This window comes from Rhea americana, unplaced genomic scaffold, assembly GCF_003343005.1.
Source record: "Rhea americana isolate MKP2758 unplaced genomic scaffold, rheAme1 scaffold_141, whole genome shotgun sequence".
NCBI classification, from domain to species: Eukaryota; Metazoa; Chordata; class Aves; order Rheiformes; family Rheidae; genus Rhea; species Rhea americana.
In genome coordinates this window covers 1,565,199-1,584,625 of record NW_028185495.1, presented here as the reverse complement: position 1 = coordinate 1,584,625, position 19,427 = coordinate 1,565,199, and the positions used below count along the sequence as shown (strand labels likewise).

The 19,427-nt window shown below is 38.3% G+C and overlaps 1 long non-coding RNA gene across 1 annotated transcript in view; it reads right to left on the bottom strand.

Annotated features, from left to right (window-relative positions):
• Positions 1 to 19,192, bottom strand: part of LOC146599332 (uncharacterized) — a 21,971-nt gene extending 2,779 nt beyond the window's left edge. Inside the window, exons 1-2 of the long non-coding RNA XR_014895043.1 lie at positions 19,086 to 19,192; positions 18,630 to 18,752 (exon numbers count right to left, since the gene is read on the bottom strand). This is a non-coding gene — a long non-coding RNA (uncharacterized LOC146599332). The remainder of the gene's footprint in view (positions 1 to 18,629; positions 18,753 to 19,085) is intronic.
• Positions 19,193 to 19,427: the final 235 nt, after the last annotated feature.

The following is a 19,427-nucleotide window of genomic DNA, read 5'->3' as shown; positions in this document are numbered from 1 at the left end:
CTCTTCTACATGTGGAACACACATGTATAACATCAATTGCAGGCTTAATTTTCAAGTGCTTCTACAGCTCCTTCTGAAAACCTATTCTCGTGCTGCTCTAGGCCACGTCTGTACAGACAGTGAGCAAGGGGACCTGTGCAGTCGTGCCACTCTAGGGATTAATTGAGCTTCACTGTACTTTTTTTTTTACTAGTTTGTTTAATTAAAAACCATTTTACTGAAAAAAATCTCATGAGATGGAGCATGTAATTTGCAAGAAACTGTTGTGAAGCAGACAGTTCAGAGGATCTAYCAGCTGAAGTAACATTTAACTGTAGGTGACCCAATAATCCTTGTAATTGGGCTTAATCACATAAAACAAACAGAAAAAATAACGGCAAGAATGAATGTGGTGAAATGAAAACACTTGTCACTCATGCTCACAGTATGTTTCCCTCTGCTGAGAAGAAAGATTGCTGAGCAGTTTATTAAGGTGATGTTTGAGCTTAGTCTCACATTTGGTCTCATGAGGTGGGGCTTCCTTATTACAGTCTCTTTAAAGTTCTAGTTTCTATAGCTCGTAATTGGTGCCAAATCCACAAGTCCCTTCCCAAGTAAAACTATGAGATCAGTGGGAATTTTATTTAAATAAAGACTTCAGGATTTGGCTGGACCTTGATGCAGAACCTGAAAGAGTAATTCAGTCAACCTGCTTGCTGAACCTAATGCAAAGTCTTTTTGTGAAAAGCTGATTCTGGCACTTTTAAAAGTGTAAAGTAACAGTGTAAAGAAGCTATTACATTTCAGATGGGTCCAAGTAGAAGACAAAAACACATTTGACTAATTTAAAAGTGCTAAGTCAGCTGCCAATCAAATAGACATTGATTTTAAAGCAAGTTATTTCTCAGATCTCGGTCCAGCACCTAATACATCACTGACTTCAGTTCATGCACTTTATTTTCCCCAATTTTTGGATGGTGCCAGAGGTCACTTAGCATTCAGGTAACCCATTTCGTAGTCCAATGCTTTGCCAAAGACATGATGGCTGAGGATCTGGGAGAAGCCGCATTTCTTATGTTCCTGCACACAGCAACTCAAAGTCCTTCTGGAAAAATGAGAAACAACCAAGCACAGGAGAACATAAAATCTGTATCTGGCCAGGAACCATAAGATATAGGAGTCTACATGCTTCAGAAAGCCAAGAGGAGAGGAAGTTCTAGAAATGGTTCAACAAGGAGAGATAGCAATGTCTAGCTCACTGATTCAGTTGCACACCTCTATATTTCCAGCAGGTACCATATTTAAAGTCTTGTATATCACAGAAATCAAACTCTGATGGCTTACAGATTCCAGCTCTGTGCGCAGCATGCAGCATTAKGTTCCTCTTATGACAACTGTGTCAGCTCCACGGCAGGGCCACAAGAACACCACAAAAGTCTGCTGGTGGGCACAAGATAACGTCTGGATGCACAACATGACCAAAGGCAGAATGAGCCCTGAGTCTTCTTTACTAATATTCTCCCATATTCACCTATGATCACAAATGAGTATAACATTGCATCCATGCAGCGTGGATATGAAGTAAGTTCAGAGACATTATGGCTCACAAAATGTGGTTTAGGCCTGTGCTTGAAAAAAGCCTGTAACTTCTAGGCTGTGCCATTTAGTCTCCAAGCTCTCATATTTTTCACATATACTATTTGCATGSACCAGGGTTTATCACGTCTTTTTAGTTTGTCCATGCAGTAGGTGATTTCTAGGGTTAATCTTTGCACGCAGTTAACATGTACAGTGATAAATTTATACCCAACCAACCATCATTAACTTCTCTGACACAGAAATCTCTCTAGCACATTCTAGCAGTTTCCCAAAATGCTCAAACAATAGGACCTGGGGACTTTCTGACTACATTTATTCCTTGCCTCATACATTAGATTATATTAAACATGCAGTATTGTATGTTGCAGGACATGGTATAGCTACTTCAGGACCCACTTTATTTCCAGTGGGTACCAAGGTAAATCTACAAAGGCAAAAACCTTGTGGTTTCCTCGGCCACTCAAAGAGAATTACACAAAGTAGTGAGAACTACAAAAAGCTTTTTGCTATTGAGTTTTGCTGGGGCCTCTGTGGAGAYGAAGTAAGGAAAGTAACTTTCCCAGTCTTGAATGCAGAGCTATAGGTTGGAGGACCGCAGAGGATCAGAAGATATAGTGAAAACCTGATGAATTTAAAGGACTTGATTTAAATTTTGTAAGGAAAATTGTAAGCAGCCTAGAGTCTTTCGTGTGCAAATGAACATTAGGATGACACTCAGGTGCAAACCTGCAAACTGTCACTGTAGAAATAGGCACAATATAAGCATTCACAGTGTAAGACAACAGAGACAAGACCAGTCTCAAAGCCAGGCTTTACTTCAGACACAGCCCAGAGAGCCCATACTCAGGGCAGGGAAAGTCACCGAGCACGTCACACTAGCAAGACACTAACAGGATTCTTCTACTGGGTATTCAGGAGCATGACACAGGTGCATCCGTTACAGGCTTCCTATCTTTTTTTCTTCTGTCAGCACTTCTAAGTATGACAGAAGTTTAAAAACATATAGTTTTTCCTCATGTGAATTATTTGGTGAATGCATTACCAAAGTTCAAAGTTTAGCAGACTTTTTGTCTTATAAACTTAGAAATTCAACAATAGTGTAGTCACTTTAGAAGCAGACCTTATTAGTATCAAAAAGTACATTTTCAAGGTAAAAAAAACAGAAAAAAAACACAGTCAAAAAGCAACTATTATTAATTTTTTTCTCATTAATGTTTGTTTCTTTTGTATTTTGAAAAAAAAAGTACAATTAATGGGATGTGTTTGGAGGGTGTGCAGGGTTTGAAAAGAAGTCTTTTTAGTCTAAGAAATAATTGGAAGCTCAATTTTTACAAAAAAARGACACAGGTCACTGATCTAAAGCAAGCACTGATTAATAGTGAGCAAGTGAGCAGACTGGGGATCTTTGCCTGGTTCAGAGGACATGCATGTATCTACTTCACTAATCCTCCCGTATATTTGACATTAACAGGATGCCTTATCACCATTCAGAAAAGACATAAGACTAGACGAATCAGAAGACCTATCCCTTTTGTCCAGATGGCACCTCYTCCTGAAATGGAAAGACATTTGTAAGGGAAGGAACTCCCTTCTCTCTGTCTTCCTGTCTATGTTTTATCGAGACGCAACGGCAAGATCATCAGTCCATCCTGAGCAGTAACTACAACCCAAAGTCTAGTGCTAATGATTTTTAGCAGGTGTACTGCATCGACAGGCTCGTGCACTTTCCCAATTTGTGAATACAGTCATGACAACCGTTCCTGCATTTCACCACTTAATTGCTGCCTTCCATAAAGCTGTTAGATTAACAGCCACGAAGACTTAATTCTCCTATTTGTCACTTGCCCATTTATCTTACAGTCATCTACTACCTGCAAAATTTACTTTTGTGTAATGCTTGCTCATCATCACACACCACACAGCTCCAGGTCAAGTCTTCCTTCAGTGAAAGCAGAACAAGGGAACCGAAAGGTCAGTTCTGGGCCACCTGTTATTGCCCCTCCATGGGGAATTGGAGAGGGAAGAAAAGGGAAGAAAAGGGATGAGAAGGGAAGGGAGGAGAAGGCAGAAGGGCAGCAGGAGGTAGGAAGATGAARGGATGAGGACAAGGGCAGAGACTTCTAGATAGAGACCTAGGTGTGGATATAAGTTTGTTTACTGGTCCTTCTTCAATATAAGAAGAAAGTAAGATGCCACCCCCTGATCCATGTATAGGGAGCTAATTTGTTGGAGGATGACTTTTAAGAGCTACATCAAAAAATCAGTGCTTTTTCCAAACCAGCTGAAATATCCCCATACAGTCTAGTAACAGAGAAAGAAAGGAAAGCCTGGAAAAATTTGATATATTTTTAAATCTAGACAGACTATTTAGGTTTTCCCTCCCAGTCTTGGCCCCTTCATTTTTACCTGCTCTTAAGCTCATGCAAATCCAGTTAATGTACTGTTACTCTAACTCTTAGTGAAAAAACAACATGAAATCACTTAGGGCCTTTGTATACTAAGATAAGTTTAGGTGCACTCAGGTGACATTATTCCCTATTCAGCTCAAACTGCGATATGTCTACTTGAGTACTAATAAGGTATTAAGTGGAAGAGGTAATTCTTGGTGGTAGATATCTGTTCAGAGGACTGGTAAACAAACTTATATCCACACCTGCTGAGCTCAGTGAGTGACAGACTCATCATCTCATTTTCAATCCTTGCTTTTATTTGTTTAACAGCAATAAAAACCTCAGTCTATAATAATGTCTTGTCATGCCAAGGCATCTTTCTTTCTGCATTAGTATCTTCAGCTCTGGGAATAGTGTTATTAGTTAACTGAGATAATAAAATTGGCAGAAAGAGAAAGCAMAAAATTATATGGTATGTCTTTGAACAATATTATTCATTTCTCTGCRAGGAGGAATAGCTTTAAAAATACATGATGTATATACTCAAGAACAAAATTACTAACRCTACAAAATAAAATGCAATGCCTAGGATAACAGAATGGTATARGAAAAAGAGTACACCCACCYGCAGAGAAACCAGAAATCTCCAACTATTTTTCCATACTGCAGAGGCATACACCATGCACATCATTGTATCCCTTGAGGCCAGCATCTTCAACATTGCTTAGATGCRTATTCTTTTTGAGAATACTCCACAGATTTACTCCAGCTCCTGAGAGATCTTCACAGAGCTCTCTGAAGAAAGGTCTGAACTCTGTTATCCAGGGATATTTGAATGCGGTACTAACATGCATAGCTAAGCCAGTCACCTCAGCTGTTGTTSAGTGTTGTTGCCACTTCTACCCATTTCATTCCTGTCCAGCTATCTGTGCTGTCAGGTCTCCCTGTGCCATCTGATCTCCCAGCAAAATATAATCTTAACAAGCAAAAAAATGTTCCCCATCTCTTCATCCYTGCTTTTTATGTTTATCCCTGCTGTTTATCAAAGCAGTTTAGCAATAAGYATCATGAGTTTATGGATCTATTAATACTCAAGTTCACCGTGTAAGTGCTACTGACTTCCTTTGAATTGTCAGGAACACTTGATTTCTACTGGTCTGYAGTTACAAAACAACCTATATGCAAGTATTGACCTGTCTAACAAGATGCCAAGGCAAAATTTTTGGAATTAGGATTGGTTAGACATTCTTTTGCCTAAGATTAGACATCTCTCCAACAAGAGGATCACRAGAAGCCTAAATCACATACAGCTTGTATAGAAGACATACAGTGCACGAGTTGTGTGCATTACCAGAATCCAGGTCTCAGATAAATGATGTAAATTAGGATGGGTCTGTCTTAATTTCTCCTGTTGGAGCTCTTTATAATTGCACAAATGTGTATTGGTGCAAGCAGATACACTGACAGCTCCCATCTGTCAGGTGAGCTCACTAAGACTGATAGTGGAATCAGACATTTGCTGTTTCTCTCTTTCTCCTTAACTTAATAAATATCTGTGTGGTCAGAAAAACTCCAACAGGACCAAGAAAGAGGTCCTCCTACTGCAAATACACCAAAGAGAATTGAGTTTTGTGGCTTTGAGTCAAATGTCTGACTCCAGTAGAAGTATCAGTAGCTCCAGACCCTAAGTGAGGAGAGGCCCTTCTCYGGCTAGAGCTCTCACTTGCCAGATCCACTGCTGGGTGATGTATCCCCATCTTTTTTCTCCACTTCCTCATGGCAGAATGTAGGTTCTGAGAAGAGTTCACTTAACTCTAGAAGATAATTTTTCAACCTGTGGCTTTACATGGTCTTTTAGATAATAATGGTTCCATTAATATCCAGATAACTGAAAGCTATAAAGACAAAATTCACTCTATTTCAGGGGTCTCTCTCTTATTTTCACACTTCTATTTCTCTTTTTCAAAATTCCCAGGAGATTTAACTTTCAACTTAAACTCTGCATATGCTTAACACCTTTAACTGGCCTGAGAAAAACACGCTATGGAGGCAACATCTATAGGTGTTATGTAGGTCAAAAGGATTTTGTAGGTTGCTAGGGACCATTAACAGATGGTTGTTATTAGAACAGACCCTGTACTAATTTTAGAACAAACACYGGGCAGCCCTATAAATAGAGTAATATAAAGGTATTAAAAATATCARTTTTGCCTATCTCATCTCCAGTATTAAGCAGAGTAGAGAKAAACTCAAGGATATGATCTCCTTCCCCCTAATTTAGGATCTCAAGGACAAGCTTGAGCAGGCTATTACAGGTCTGAGATAGGACAAATGTATGATGGTGCAAAATAGGATGATGCTGAGATGCCCAAATAAATCACAACTTCTCTTGTTGGACTTTAACTTTAGCCCTTCAAATTAAAGCCTAATCTTCCCAAGAATACTGGAGATAAGGCCTGCTATATAGTATAGAAGGAAAAAGACCATCCACTTTCGGCATATGAYCACAGAAACAGGAAAAAGGAACTCATATTTTACATTAAATATGGTTTTAGTTCATTGTTGTTCTTATAAAAATAGCCTGTTTCACATTTCACGCTCCCAAATTATACAGATCATRCCTTGTGGTAAAAAGGGTACCAATGGGAAGTAGTTTATGTTCTGTATTTGTGTGGGAATAACAAATCAAAACCAGACAAGTGTTTCAATTTCAAAAGCCTGGTTTTGTTGTTGTATATCTGCTACACTTTTGAAATACTGAAGCATTATTAGCCTGGGGTTTGTACTTGTATTCAGAAAAGTTATCAGGTTCAGAGCCTTGGCCAAGGCACCAATTTACATTCCCGTCACACAGTTGTTCTTTCTCCCCTCTTTCTTTTCTTTTTCCTCTTTCCATTCCCTCTCTTATCCCCCAAATGAAAAAGGCTGTACATGAACAATATAAAAACTTTACCTTAATGTACACATGCTGAGAAAGACTATAAAGAAAAACATTAAAATTGAGTTCATATCTTAGTAATGAATTAAAAGGGGCCATTAGGATTTTCTTCCTCTCCTCTTTTGTTCTATTAAAGTTTGCATGGATGCAATATTCATGTTTCCATTTAACAGAGCTAGTGAAAGATGTGCATGGAAAATGCAGAGCCAAAGAACTGACAAGCTTTACATAAAATTCTAAAGTGAAATTCAAAGCTTTGGTTAGAAGACCATTTAAGATTCCATATGTGTAATACTTTAAAATTGCAACTGCATTTACATTTTAAAACAAAATGTTTGAAAATCATTTGCTTCTTCATTGCTTGCCAAGTTTAGGATTTTTTTTTTTTTTCGACAAGATCCATTTCCCACAGTATCTGAAAATGAGTCTAAGTATTCCAAGTCCCAGAATTTTACCTCTATCACCAAAAAAGAAAAGGACAAAAGTAAGGATCTGACATGGGGATGAATAGAGGGATGGGGCAGAGAGAAATTAGTTGGAAGGCCAAGGACAGAAGGATCTTGAAAACAGCCCCTATAAGAAGACAAAATGAAACCAGAAATGATGAAATCCCCACYTTTTTTTTTCTTGTTACAAGTGTTTGTGAAACCCACTGAGGATGTTTTTGCAATTCTGTTTTAATATCTAGCCCATATAGAAAGCTCGGATGGGATCAGTAGGTGCCACAAACTAGGATTTCTGACTTTTCCAGTTTCTGGGAAACAACATCCTAAATCAGCCATTAATATTGGAAAATTAAGCCCCAAAATTCAAGAAATGCCTGTATTGCAGGTAGCAAGCCACCTTACATTCTTTCCTCACCTCACTTTTCTTCAGCTACAGGAAGACAAWTTATTTATTTAATGGCTTGTGTATTTTTGTCCCCACCAGGCTCTTCTTTTTTTCCTCCTTTTTTTTTTCTCTTTTATTTGTACTCTCTTCACTTATATTTCTTATTTTCCAGCATGTTGCATAACACTGTTCTAATAAAGGTTGCCAAAGCTATTTCACACTTCTGGACTGATACAGCTGGCAAAAATATTGAAGAGATCAGCTTCCTGGCAGGCAGACAGAAAAGCTATATTTCTACATAGAGAATGATACCACCATTTTAGGAGACAGGCACCTAAAAGGGCAGTATGATGGGACAGCTTTTCCATTGCCACAACGGGCTTTGAATTCAACTCCAAATTGCCTAGATTTCTAAAGATGTTAGGAACAGCCCACTACCTCCGTATCCTATTTCAAATCATAACTCAGGACAGAGGGCTGCTTAGTTAACAGAAACGTTTAGGATGCACCTGCAYGAAGCGATGCAGTGCCCGTGTGTCGAAATACGGACTAACTCTTCATTCGGACGTATCGGTAGTGGGAGCAGGAGGTCCATAGCTGTAACATGTTCCTTCAGGCCACACAGTCTGCATTTCGGCAGGGCTCTGCTCCTGGCTGAATCACTGAGCTAACGTGGCTATGCCGGTTTCCACATAGGAAGTGAGTGGCAATTAATTCAAATAGGCTTTTAAATTAACTTTCAAAACCAAGTGAATCTAGTGAACGTTAACAGAGACTTCACCGGGCCTTAAATTAATAGCAGACTTGATGTAGACTTCTTGGCTACTATGAGTGCGTCGTACCTGTTTAAACACAAGGTAATCATAGAGGTATTTACACCGATGAGACCTGKGAGTGGGCCTCTCAGTTAATGGATACAGTAAGTGCTACACTGTCCTACTGTAATAATATATTCACCCGGTAAGGAAGAGGGGAATTATCGTGGTTTCATCCGCGCTAGGTCAGTCCGTCTGCACTTCCACCTGTTCACGCTGTTTCACTATTTAATATCATACTAATAAAACATGCTCTGTCACCGGGTTTGAACAGGAAAGCATCTCCATTTTTGCTCAAACTTCAACGCTTYTACTGTGTTAAGTCCAGCCTGTTTCATACAGGAAGTCTGAACACTAGTCCGTTCTGGAGAAGCAGTTACTTTTACAATTCCTCCGCCAATAGGCTCTGCTCGTGGAAACAAAGGTGAAAGATGGGGAGTGAAATGCCTGTGATAATCTAATACGAGGGAGAAATGTCATGATCACTTTTTTTTTCCCTCTCTAATGTGGACCATTTCCTGATGTGGCGCCAGCTACATAGCTTGTTCTCATATGGTTGAATTTATAAATCTAATTTAGAAATGGACCCTGTTGGTCTCCCATTTGCTGTGTTTTCATAATGCTGTCATCCATCACGACTGACTCTTGGTGGCATTTATATTGCTATAAAGTAGGAATCGGCATGGTCCATTCTTTAAATTAGTTTTGTCATCTAAACTTATAATTCTGATGTGAGCAACTCAGCCAAAGATGTCTAATTTTATCAATTTCATCCAGTGCTCTCATCATRGTTTTACACAGACCAGTAAATTTGGCAGAGAGATTAGCCCAACTGTAATTGAAATATATTGCATTTCCTTCATTCAATAGGATTCAAAATGAGAAACATTTGGCCGTATCAAAGAAGTCAATGAGAAAGCAAAAACTTGAAAGGGGAAGTCTATTTTTTATTTTTACACGGGAGACTTAAAGAAGAGAACCGCATGTGAAATGTTTGGGGAAAATTAGGTTTAATGCTGCACATGCCAGGTTCATTTGCTTTACTTTCTCCACAGGAAAAAAAAAAAAGTGGTATTAAAACATTKCACTTTTTTACAAAAACTAGCATCTGTTATTATTACTTCTCTGAATAGCAGATGATATTTGTGTAATATTTTAGCAAGGCTCCACAAGAAAAAATGTGTCTCAATATTTCTTCAAATTTTTCCACTCTGTGGCTTTATGTGCTTCTGGAGCTAGGTCATTTCATCATGGGAATGTTGTAAACTGTAATTAGCAGTTTGATTGGTTGGCACAGCCTTTGGAGACAGATATTTTATTTAGCTGACTGCAATTATTTTGTCCAGCTACCTGTTTAGTTTGGCTTGCTACTGTTGTATACTGTAAGATCACAATCATCATTACCATTGTTGGTGYTTTTTATTTTTCATTGCCACCGCTAGCTCCTATCTAGAAGATTCGTATCTGCTGAGGTTAGATCTCAAAAGTACCAATTAGAATAATGAATTGTTTCACATAATTGATTAATGATTGATTAATTTGAGTACAGAGGTTGAGGGGTATTTTACTAATTTCCTTCACCTTAAGATTTTTCATAATTGATGTAACCTGTGTTAACAGGTTGGAAGCAATTACCTGAGGCTGAATATAAAAAATAATATTTAATGAGAATTGTTTGGCTGCCCAGAGAATAACAGGTGGCTTTATAGTTAATATCTGATGTTGCTATGAAAGCATAGCTGAGCTGTTTACTTTTAAGAATAGTTTGTTTTTAGTTTTCCTTAAAATAGTTCTGAAAGGTATCTTGGCTTCACAAGTCTTATATCAATTAAGGATTTTTTTTTAAATCAAGTAATCATTGTTTTTTTAAGGAATAATGAGCTGCTTTTAAAATGCCAGAGACTGAGACTMTAAAACAACAGATGTTCCACACAACATTTTGCTCAGGATCTCCTAGGATGTAGACAAATGCCTGTTTTCAGGAATACACAGATCCTCTGTGGAAACTCCTTGTTCACATCACTATACCTTGTAGTTAGATACATCCGTACACACAAAGAAGATGAGACGTCTAAAGAAAATAGGGATTTGTTATGTCACAATACGTATTGAGACTAACACGCTACTTTCATACTATTACTCATTCACATYTTAGCATATATTAAGAAACTCACTCATCATTTCAATTATTGACTTTCTCTTAGCAAACTTTCAACAGGTTGAGAGACAAGAAGTTATTAAAAACACTAGTCTTCTACCGAATTCCTCTAAAACCCTGCAGAACAGGAATCCCAAACTACAAAATCCAGATCCTTATGGTATCAGATATAAATGCCTCCTATGCACGTACACATTGCCTAATAAAAAGCCAGGAGAGCAATGGCTGCTGCTGMTGATGACCCAGACAAACTATAGTATTTGGGAACAGAAACAATCTGTGGAATTTAAAAGAAATTATGCATTTCAGTCTGCCACCAGTTTAGCAAAATGTCTAAGCTCACRCTTAATTGTAGCCAGAGGAGCAGTCATATTATCTTTATGGTACTCTTGTGCTCATAGCTAAGCAGGAGCTTAAGTATTGTGCCAGAGGAGATGTAGGGAATTTCAGTATTAAATGATAAAGCTTTTCTGCATGTTGTCTTAACCATGCTAGGGGATGGGAATCATTTCTATTAAAACCTATCAATGCCGAACCCAGCTGATAATTTCTTATAGATCACAATCAGCTATTCAGACTGCAGAGACTTACTGGCACTATGAACCTGAAATGAATTTGAACCCTTAGGGCTGAAAGTCTGTTTCATACTACCAGTCTCTTCCATTGCTCAGCATGGTCTGCCACCATTTCCCTAAGGTAAATACAGCTGAAGGGGAGGTGAACTTATGTTGTCAACATGGGAGAGGGAAGCAATTGGGAGGGAGGAGGATTTATGCACAAATGTAAGTCCACTCAATATGAGCTGAAGATTCATCCTCAAGTGGAGTTTTGTCTGCCATTGAGCTCCCCTGAGTTCAGTTTCTCTATATGCCCTTTCCCAAACTGAATGTGTCAYCAGTTTGGCTATTATCAGTCCTGGGAATGTGGCTTCTGAAAGCACTGCTTCCAGGAATTACAGTATAAAAATGAAACAGCCAGCCCATAAAGCCACAACGGCTGCAGTGACACAGTGAGCCAAATTCTCTGCTGGTGTAAGCCCACAGAAGCCAGTGGAATAAAGCCAACCCCACGCTTGGGTCTAGGCTTCCTTTCTTTACTGGGAAGGGCAAACCCAGATGAAGGACTCAGTCCTCAAAAGGTTCCTTTTGAAGGGGGGGATATTTTTCAAACTGTCTCGGGGGTTTCATGAGGCTACATATGGTACAAGGTATTAAACACACAGAGCTAGGGGTTTTGAGGTGCAAGTGGTTGATTTTTTGCTCTGGTAGCTGAAGAGATTTAATGTGGGAGAAGATATTTTTACATTCATTGAAAGATAGGTATGTAGAAAAGACCTTCATGTTACTAGGATCACAGCGATAGATTAYGCAGAATTGGAGTGCAGGAAAGAGATATGCTGGCCATAGGTACTCCAGTGTTACCTGTAAATACTTACTTTGGCACACCTCCAGTCTCTTTTAAACCCTGAATACCTCCAAGCACTCTACCTATATTCCAATCTATACTTATCTAGGAAAGGTATCTGTGCTTTTCACATGATTTGCAATTCAAATGCTAAAGAAGAATTAATAGGAGAGTTCAAAATGAGAGATAATGGGACAATTTTGCATGTAGGCGTGTGGTTAATTTTAGGTATATGCAGCATGGAAAAATCACGTCCCATGTAATGCATCACAGGCTATCTTCTCAACAAAGCAAGGTTTCTCAGGAGGAAAATTGACTGCAACGCAAGCAAATACAAAGATAAAATACAGAAGATGGAACCTTTCAGCATAATGATCTGTTGACTTTTTTTTTATCTGGTTTAAAGAAAAGAAGCCAGAAGCTCAGATGAATAGGAAATTAACAATAATGGGAGATGTCCACTCAGCTATAACCCAATTTTTAATTAAGCCAAGATTTATGTCAGGCACCTAGCTTGTGATATGACCCCTGGCAATATCTACAGCTGTTGCTGCAACGAAGAACATGTTCACTGTTTGCTGAGCCTCCACAGGTAAAATAAAAAGCAGATAAATCATAGTTAYGCCTACAAATCAGGGTGTCTTGGAACTAAACCCTGCGAAACCTGTAACCACACACACACAAACACATAGGTAAGAGTTTCCATTGAAATGCAATATATACTCAGATTGGTGCTAGGTATAGCACTTTATTTGGGGAGCCATAATTTCCAGATTATTAACCTAATCATTTAAAAAGAACTTTTCACAGCATTAATCCAATTTAAATTTAAGATGGAAACATTCAGKAGAGGAGAGGCTCTATTAGCTGCACAATGTGAAGCAAATGGGAACACAGAATGCAGCTGAGTTAAAATCGGAAAGAAACTGGAACTTTCTGTAGGCATTAGTTAGCCTGTAAGTACCAAGATAAGCAGCAGTTTACTTTGTGGTCGTCTTTGACATCACATCCAGCATGACCAGAGACTGAAATCAATTATAATTAGAGTGCCATAGGAATCAGCTGAAGATGCACAGTATGGAAACTATACTGAAGCAGTAAGTACTATAGCTATGTTAGCTGTTTATGTCCCATAAAAATGGGACCAGATCCTCAAATCCTATCAACCTTGAAGACCTAATTGCATCAAAGTGACAGGAGTCCTATGAAACAACATAGTACAAGACTGTATCTATCCACAGATATAACAATTGATATAATGTCATATATTAATAATACGAGGAAGAATTAAGGCTGGGTAGTAGCCTTAAATTTGATATTTACTAATCTTCAGACAACAGATTTTGAATTTTAGTATTTTTATGTGATTTTGCATGTGTGTTTGTGTAAACATAAAGTTTGAATATTGACACTCCCAAAAGTAAAATGCATTGTCTTAACATCACTTTCTGAGTGGATAAGTAAAGTCATTATGCCACTATAATTTTTAGCTCACTATAAATTAGAACATACCTACCTCTGCATGTAAAGCTACAGCATAGCTCCATTTTAGATCTTAGCTCCTTTGAAACAGGAATTCATCCAAGATTCCTGATACAGGGATATGTTATAATGTATACACAAGAAATAATTAAATGTGTGTTGTGTGACTGTCTTACTAAATGACACAGAAAATACAATAAACCCCTCCTTTTAACCTGTGTTTTGCCAATGCTTTCCTATTTCTTTTTTAACAGCAAAATAAATTTTAAGAGCATGTCACCAATTCATCTCATTCCTGATCTACTCTCTGTGTAATGAGAACTAGGGTTCATCTGTGTTGCATACGCCCTTGAACTCAGAGGACGTTTTGGGGTTATATGAAAATAATTCTTCTTTGGATATATTGAGAGAAATATACAGCATTTTGGACTGTTACTTTGTAGTTTTCTTCACAAGAGTCTGAGATATGGGCAACAAAATTTAGGATCTATAAAGTCATGAGTTGGCTAGTCACTAGATATACGAAATCATATTTACTTAATTTATCCTGATCTAGATTTCAAATGTGCCCTCCTTAGGAAGAAATGGAAACAGTTGGTTCAAATGGTTTTAAACTGTATACAAAAACAGAATATTGATTATTATAATTATTGATGAAATTATTGAATTATAATTATTGATGAAATATCAAAATAGCTTTAAGATAACTATATTAATGTTTAAAGGTTACTAATAATCAGGGAAAAAAGGAAGAAACACAAAACGTAATATCCATTCTATCAAACAGGCTGAAAATGTTTTGAAGGACCAGGAACAATAAATGATAATACTTGGCATTGTAGAAAACTGAACAAGCTCTATAAATAGATAGCTGTTCTTTAACATATTTAAAGATCTGAGAGAGTAAGAAAAAAAGGCATCCTAATGTAGTCTGCATGATGAGCCTAACTAGCAAGCGTTATAAATGCTTCTGTAGAGAGAAATAAGAGATAGAAAGCTGGCAAGATTAGAAATGTGGGCAAAAAATAATAAAATAAGATTCAATTTGGAAAGATGCTAGATAATATGTCTTGGAAAAAAATAAACTTGAAAAAGTGATAAAAACAAGCAGACAGGAATAGAGAAACACAGAGAGCAATAGAGCTAGTAAAGATCCAAGGGTGATAGCAGATAGCAACTTTGACATGATTTTACAACATAATATGGCAGTGAAAGGGCCAAAGGAATTCTGGGATGTTTTGTAGAGGCAATAAGATAACAGGTCTTGTCTATACTGCTCCGGTATGACTGCACTTAGGATATTGCATTCAATTCTGGGCGACTCAGTACTGGAAAGATATTGACAAATTGTTGGGAGTTCGGAGGACAGCGACAAAAATGAATAGAAGGCTGAAGGGTTGATTTATGAGAAAACTGTAAAGCAACTGAGCGAATGCACATGACTAGACTAAGCAATTCACAAAGGGTGGCATCATAAAAGCCTGCACGTATTGGAAGAGTATAAATGTCCCGAAGAGAGGAGGATCACTTAAATTAAGGCTACAAGTATAAATAGAGTTAATTAGAGGAAGTAGCGAAGCAGAATATTTCTTTCAGTTAAAACATTTTCAGTAGTATTCTGGGGGAGAGTATCTCAAGGACAGAAGAGGAAAAAAACATTACACCTAATACTTAATATGAGATTAGAGAAGGACTAGATTATCCAATGTCTGGAGAAAGCTCCAAAGGTTTGTCCAACTTACCTAATGTCGCGTTCTAAGGTGGTTATTGAATTTGCCAGCCTCTGCATTACTGTCATGCGACGCATGGAGCATTTCATTTCATGCTTCATATCGTCACAATCTTCAGTGTTTTCACTGTCCTTTTGTCTATGCCTTTGATTTTGCAGCTGGTACCATTGATTGCCCATTAAATGTCATGTTTTAGTTTAAATTTTTCTTGGGCTGAAGTTTCCAACTATTGCTCAAGTTTAGTAGTATCTCAGCCCTAATAACATAAAAGCTGCAAGTTCTGTGTGTGAAATGAAGATTAGCTAACATGATCTGTWGCTGGTATTTTAGTACAGTTTAAGTATTCTGATTTAAATACTACCTATTTCCACCCAGGATTCTAGGTGTTCTTTACACCATGCAAAACGCTATTACAAACCAGCACAATTAAAATAAGTAACTTAACAGGAGTGACAATAGCACAGAACTACTCTCTATTCTTTTCATCACTGTATCATTACTCCTTTCCTATCTTATTTCCAGTCATAAGTCAGAGACTGTCACCACTGAGACAGGGTTGCTTACTTAACAGAAACATTTGGGATAAATCTATATGACGCAATGCAGTGCTTCTGTGCAGAAATGTGAAATACCTCTAAATTCAGAAACTATCAACTCTCTTTAACATAAGAAGCTTACAAAACAAATATTTTCAGAAATTCATAAAATTAAAGAAAGATGAAGAGCAAGTCATACCAGCACACTCTTATCTTACAGCATAGTTCAGAAAAAATGCCTAGCATATTGCAGGGGAACTGGTAATTCCTCAGGTAGGCTACTGCCAGACTAACTAAACTTATATGAGTCATGATTTTCTTAAACTCCACCTTGAGTGCACTGGGAAGCTATTAGAGCATATCCCAGAACACTCTTCTTATATGCTACATGCAGAATGCCACATTTAATAAACAAACCTTTGAGCTTTGCAGCACTGCTAGCTTCTGACTAGTTTAAATGCATGGACTCCCCAGGAGCATGCTGCAGCAGGCTCTTTTTCATCTGACAGAAGTCTGGGCAGAGAGCATTTACCAGGCTAGCTCTACATCCCCTAGAGTCAGTACCCCAGACAGCACTGGCCCTGCTGAGAGACAGGCTTTATGCTATTAGGGACAAGCTGCCTCCAGTGTCCACTGCAGCTTACTATGCAATGCAGACAAGAAAGATGAGTGAACAAGACCACAAATCTACGAGGCAGAACAACTTTGGTATAAAGTGCTTAAGGGAACTTAGACATTAGAAATTAAAATGAACTGAATGAAAGAATGGCTACATGACGAACAACAGGGGACTTTTAACCCTAACACCTAAATCCAAAAAGATCACAGAATCAGCAAGGTTGGAAGGTACCTCTGGAGATCTAGTCCACCCTCCCTGCTCAGCAGGGAAACAACTGGCCCATACAAGGAYTGAACCCTCAACCTTGGCATTATTAGTACCACACTCTAACCAACTGAGCTAAACCTAACCCTTAAATGTAATGTAATTGTGTCTTTCTTCACCATATCGTCACTATATAGATGACTAAAATATACGCTAGCAAAGAAAAATTCACTTCCTTTATAAGAATGCCAGCTCCAGCTCACTAACTTTGGAAAGTGGCCTTGAAATAGGTGAAAATGGCTTTAATGTGATCAGGTTCAGAAGAATCAGGCTCACAAAATAGCATTCCACAATAAAAAGTTATTTTCAAGTAGGTAAAACGTTATAATATTAATTTTCTCATCATTCAAGAATCAGTAGGAGGCAAACAGGTCAAAAGAACCATTTGAGAATCTGCCAGGTTATGGATGAGGAACTCCTACTCTCTACATCTGGGGCACTGTTGCCATATTTCTTAGGAAGAAACATTCACTGTAGATGTAACAAAAGTAGATGAAGATGTAATGGAGCTAACACAGTCCAGTAACTCCCAGAAAACAATAATCTTGTTTTCTCATAACTTCTGTTGAACTTCTATTCAGTCTCATACATGTAGGTATTGGGAAAGTATCATCCTAATCTGTACTGAAACTGCAAATACMACAGTGGACTACACATTTACTTTCCAAAACACAAATTTGTTCAGCTTCAGTTATTTTTCTTTCGCATCTCTAGCCTCTAAGCCAAAGAATGTAAAAGGCCTGCTCCTCACTGATCTTGGTTGCCCAGGTACTCCACTGATTTGTAAACCCCTGYCTCTAGATCCTCTTCATCTCTACAGACAGCTTTTACCATGTGTAAAAGGACTCTGAGAACAGGATAAACACAACTTAAAAATACAAAGCAATTACTTAATGGCTAATGAACACAATAGATAGGTAAGGCTAATGAAAAGCAACACTAAACACTAATACATCTACTACCCTAAGAAGATCCCTGATGACTCTTTCCTGGCTAGGCAGCCATCACAGATCACGGAAGAGTAAGCAGGGTCACCTAGACTGTGTTAGATAGGGTTGCATCCAGGCGGGCCTTGAATATCTCCAGAGAAGGAGACTCCACAGCCTCTCTGGGCAACCTGTGCCAGTGCTCCGTCACTCTCACAGGGAAGAAATTCCCCCTCACRGTCAGGCCRAACTTCCTGTGCTTCAGTTTCTGCCCATTGCCTCTTGTCCTGTCACACGGGACAACTGGAAAGAGTTTGTCCCCGTCCCCCTGACACCCTCCCTTCAGGTACTTGTACACATTGATAAGATCCCCCCTCAGTCTKCTCTTCTCCAACAGTCAGGTGAGGGAGGATCAGCAGCCTTAGCTCCCTGAAACAGGCAGCTGAATTGCCATTTTCCAGTTCCCTGTGGCTTTTTTTTCTTTTTCTCCTTAGGGTTTTAAATTATTTCATAGGAGTGTTTTTCTTCCAGAACCCTTGAGCTGCTAACTATTTTTGTCTGAACAATCTTAGCTCTGTCTGCAATGTTACTCATCTTATCTTATATGGCTTTTCTCACACCTGTACTTCCTCACGCCTTAACAATTTCCTCAGCAGTCTGAGTCAAGCTTATAGCTAGGCACATCAAAACTAGCCTTCAATGACAGGCAGCTGAAGCCCTAGGAGAAGTGTTAATGTACTGTTGCATCTACAGAATGGGTTTAGCCTTCATACACATACAACTCAGAGGACTCTCATCTCTTAATTTCTCGCATGGCTTTCTTTTGGACTTATCTTAAAAGGTATTCCTAAAGACTGATGCTATTTGCTGAAGTCCCCTCAAATTCTTATGCATGGTGTTTTCAATAAAGCCAGTGATATTATTTATGGTTTTTGTAACAAAAGAACTGACTTCATACCTTAGCTTGTTGTCTCCTTTCTGTTCCAGTAGGACCAGTTTATTTGTATCTGAAGCTGTATGATAGACTTACACTTGGTAATTGTTTGGCATCAACTYGTTTGAATGGTGCAACTGTTTCTCTCTTACAAATCCAAAACAYACATGCAGAAAAAACAAAACAAACCGAAACAGAAACATAACTAAAAATTCAAAAAAATGTGCTGGTGATGACTGATCACTTTCCCAATCCTTTCCCACCACAATATGCCCATGATCTCCCCAAAACAGACATATGTGCAATATGACCCCTTACATAATGCAAGCCATTAGAAACAGCAACGTAGAAATGCTTTTAAAAGACCTAAGGAAGAAGAAAACATATGCCAGTATCCCATAGGGAATGTCACCCCTAGGAAATTGAAAAATACTGAGTTCACATGGCATATGTCTCCTATACCSCGGGGTGTAAGAATACCTCATTTGTGATCTCTGTGCCAGACTGATCATTGATCTTCACTAACACTCTTCTTTTGCCATTCTGCCCGTCAATATTTTGTGTTGAACAGAATGCTCTTTTCCAGTTCTACAATCTAAAAGCACAACAGAGTAGGAAAATACAGGTTTAACATCTTGTATTCAAAATAATACACCAGCGAAACAAAGGCATATTATGGAAAGAATGGAGGTAATATTCACTGCTTCATGAAGTTTCCTACTGCTTCCAAATTTCTTTTTTTTACACTCCAACATCCCTGCCTGCTTTTCTTCAGTTTCATTCAAATCTTCACCRTGCCTACTCCTGCAGATTCAATAACAT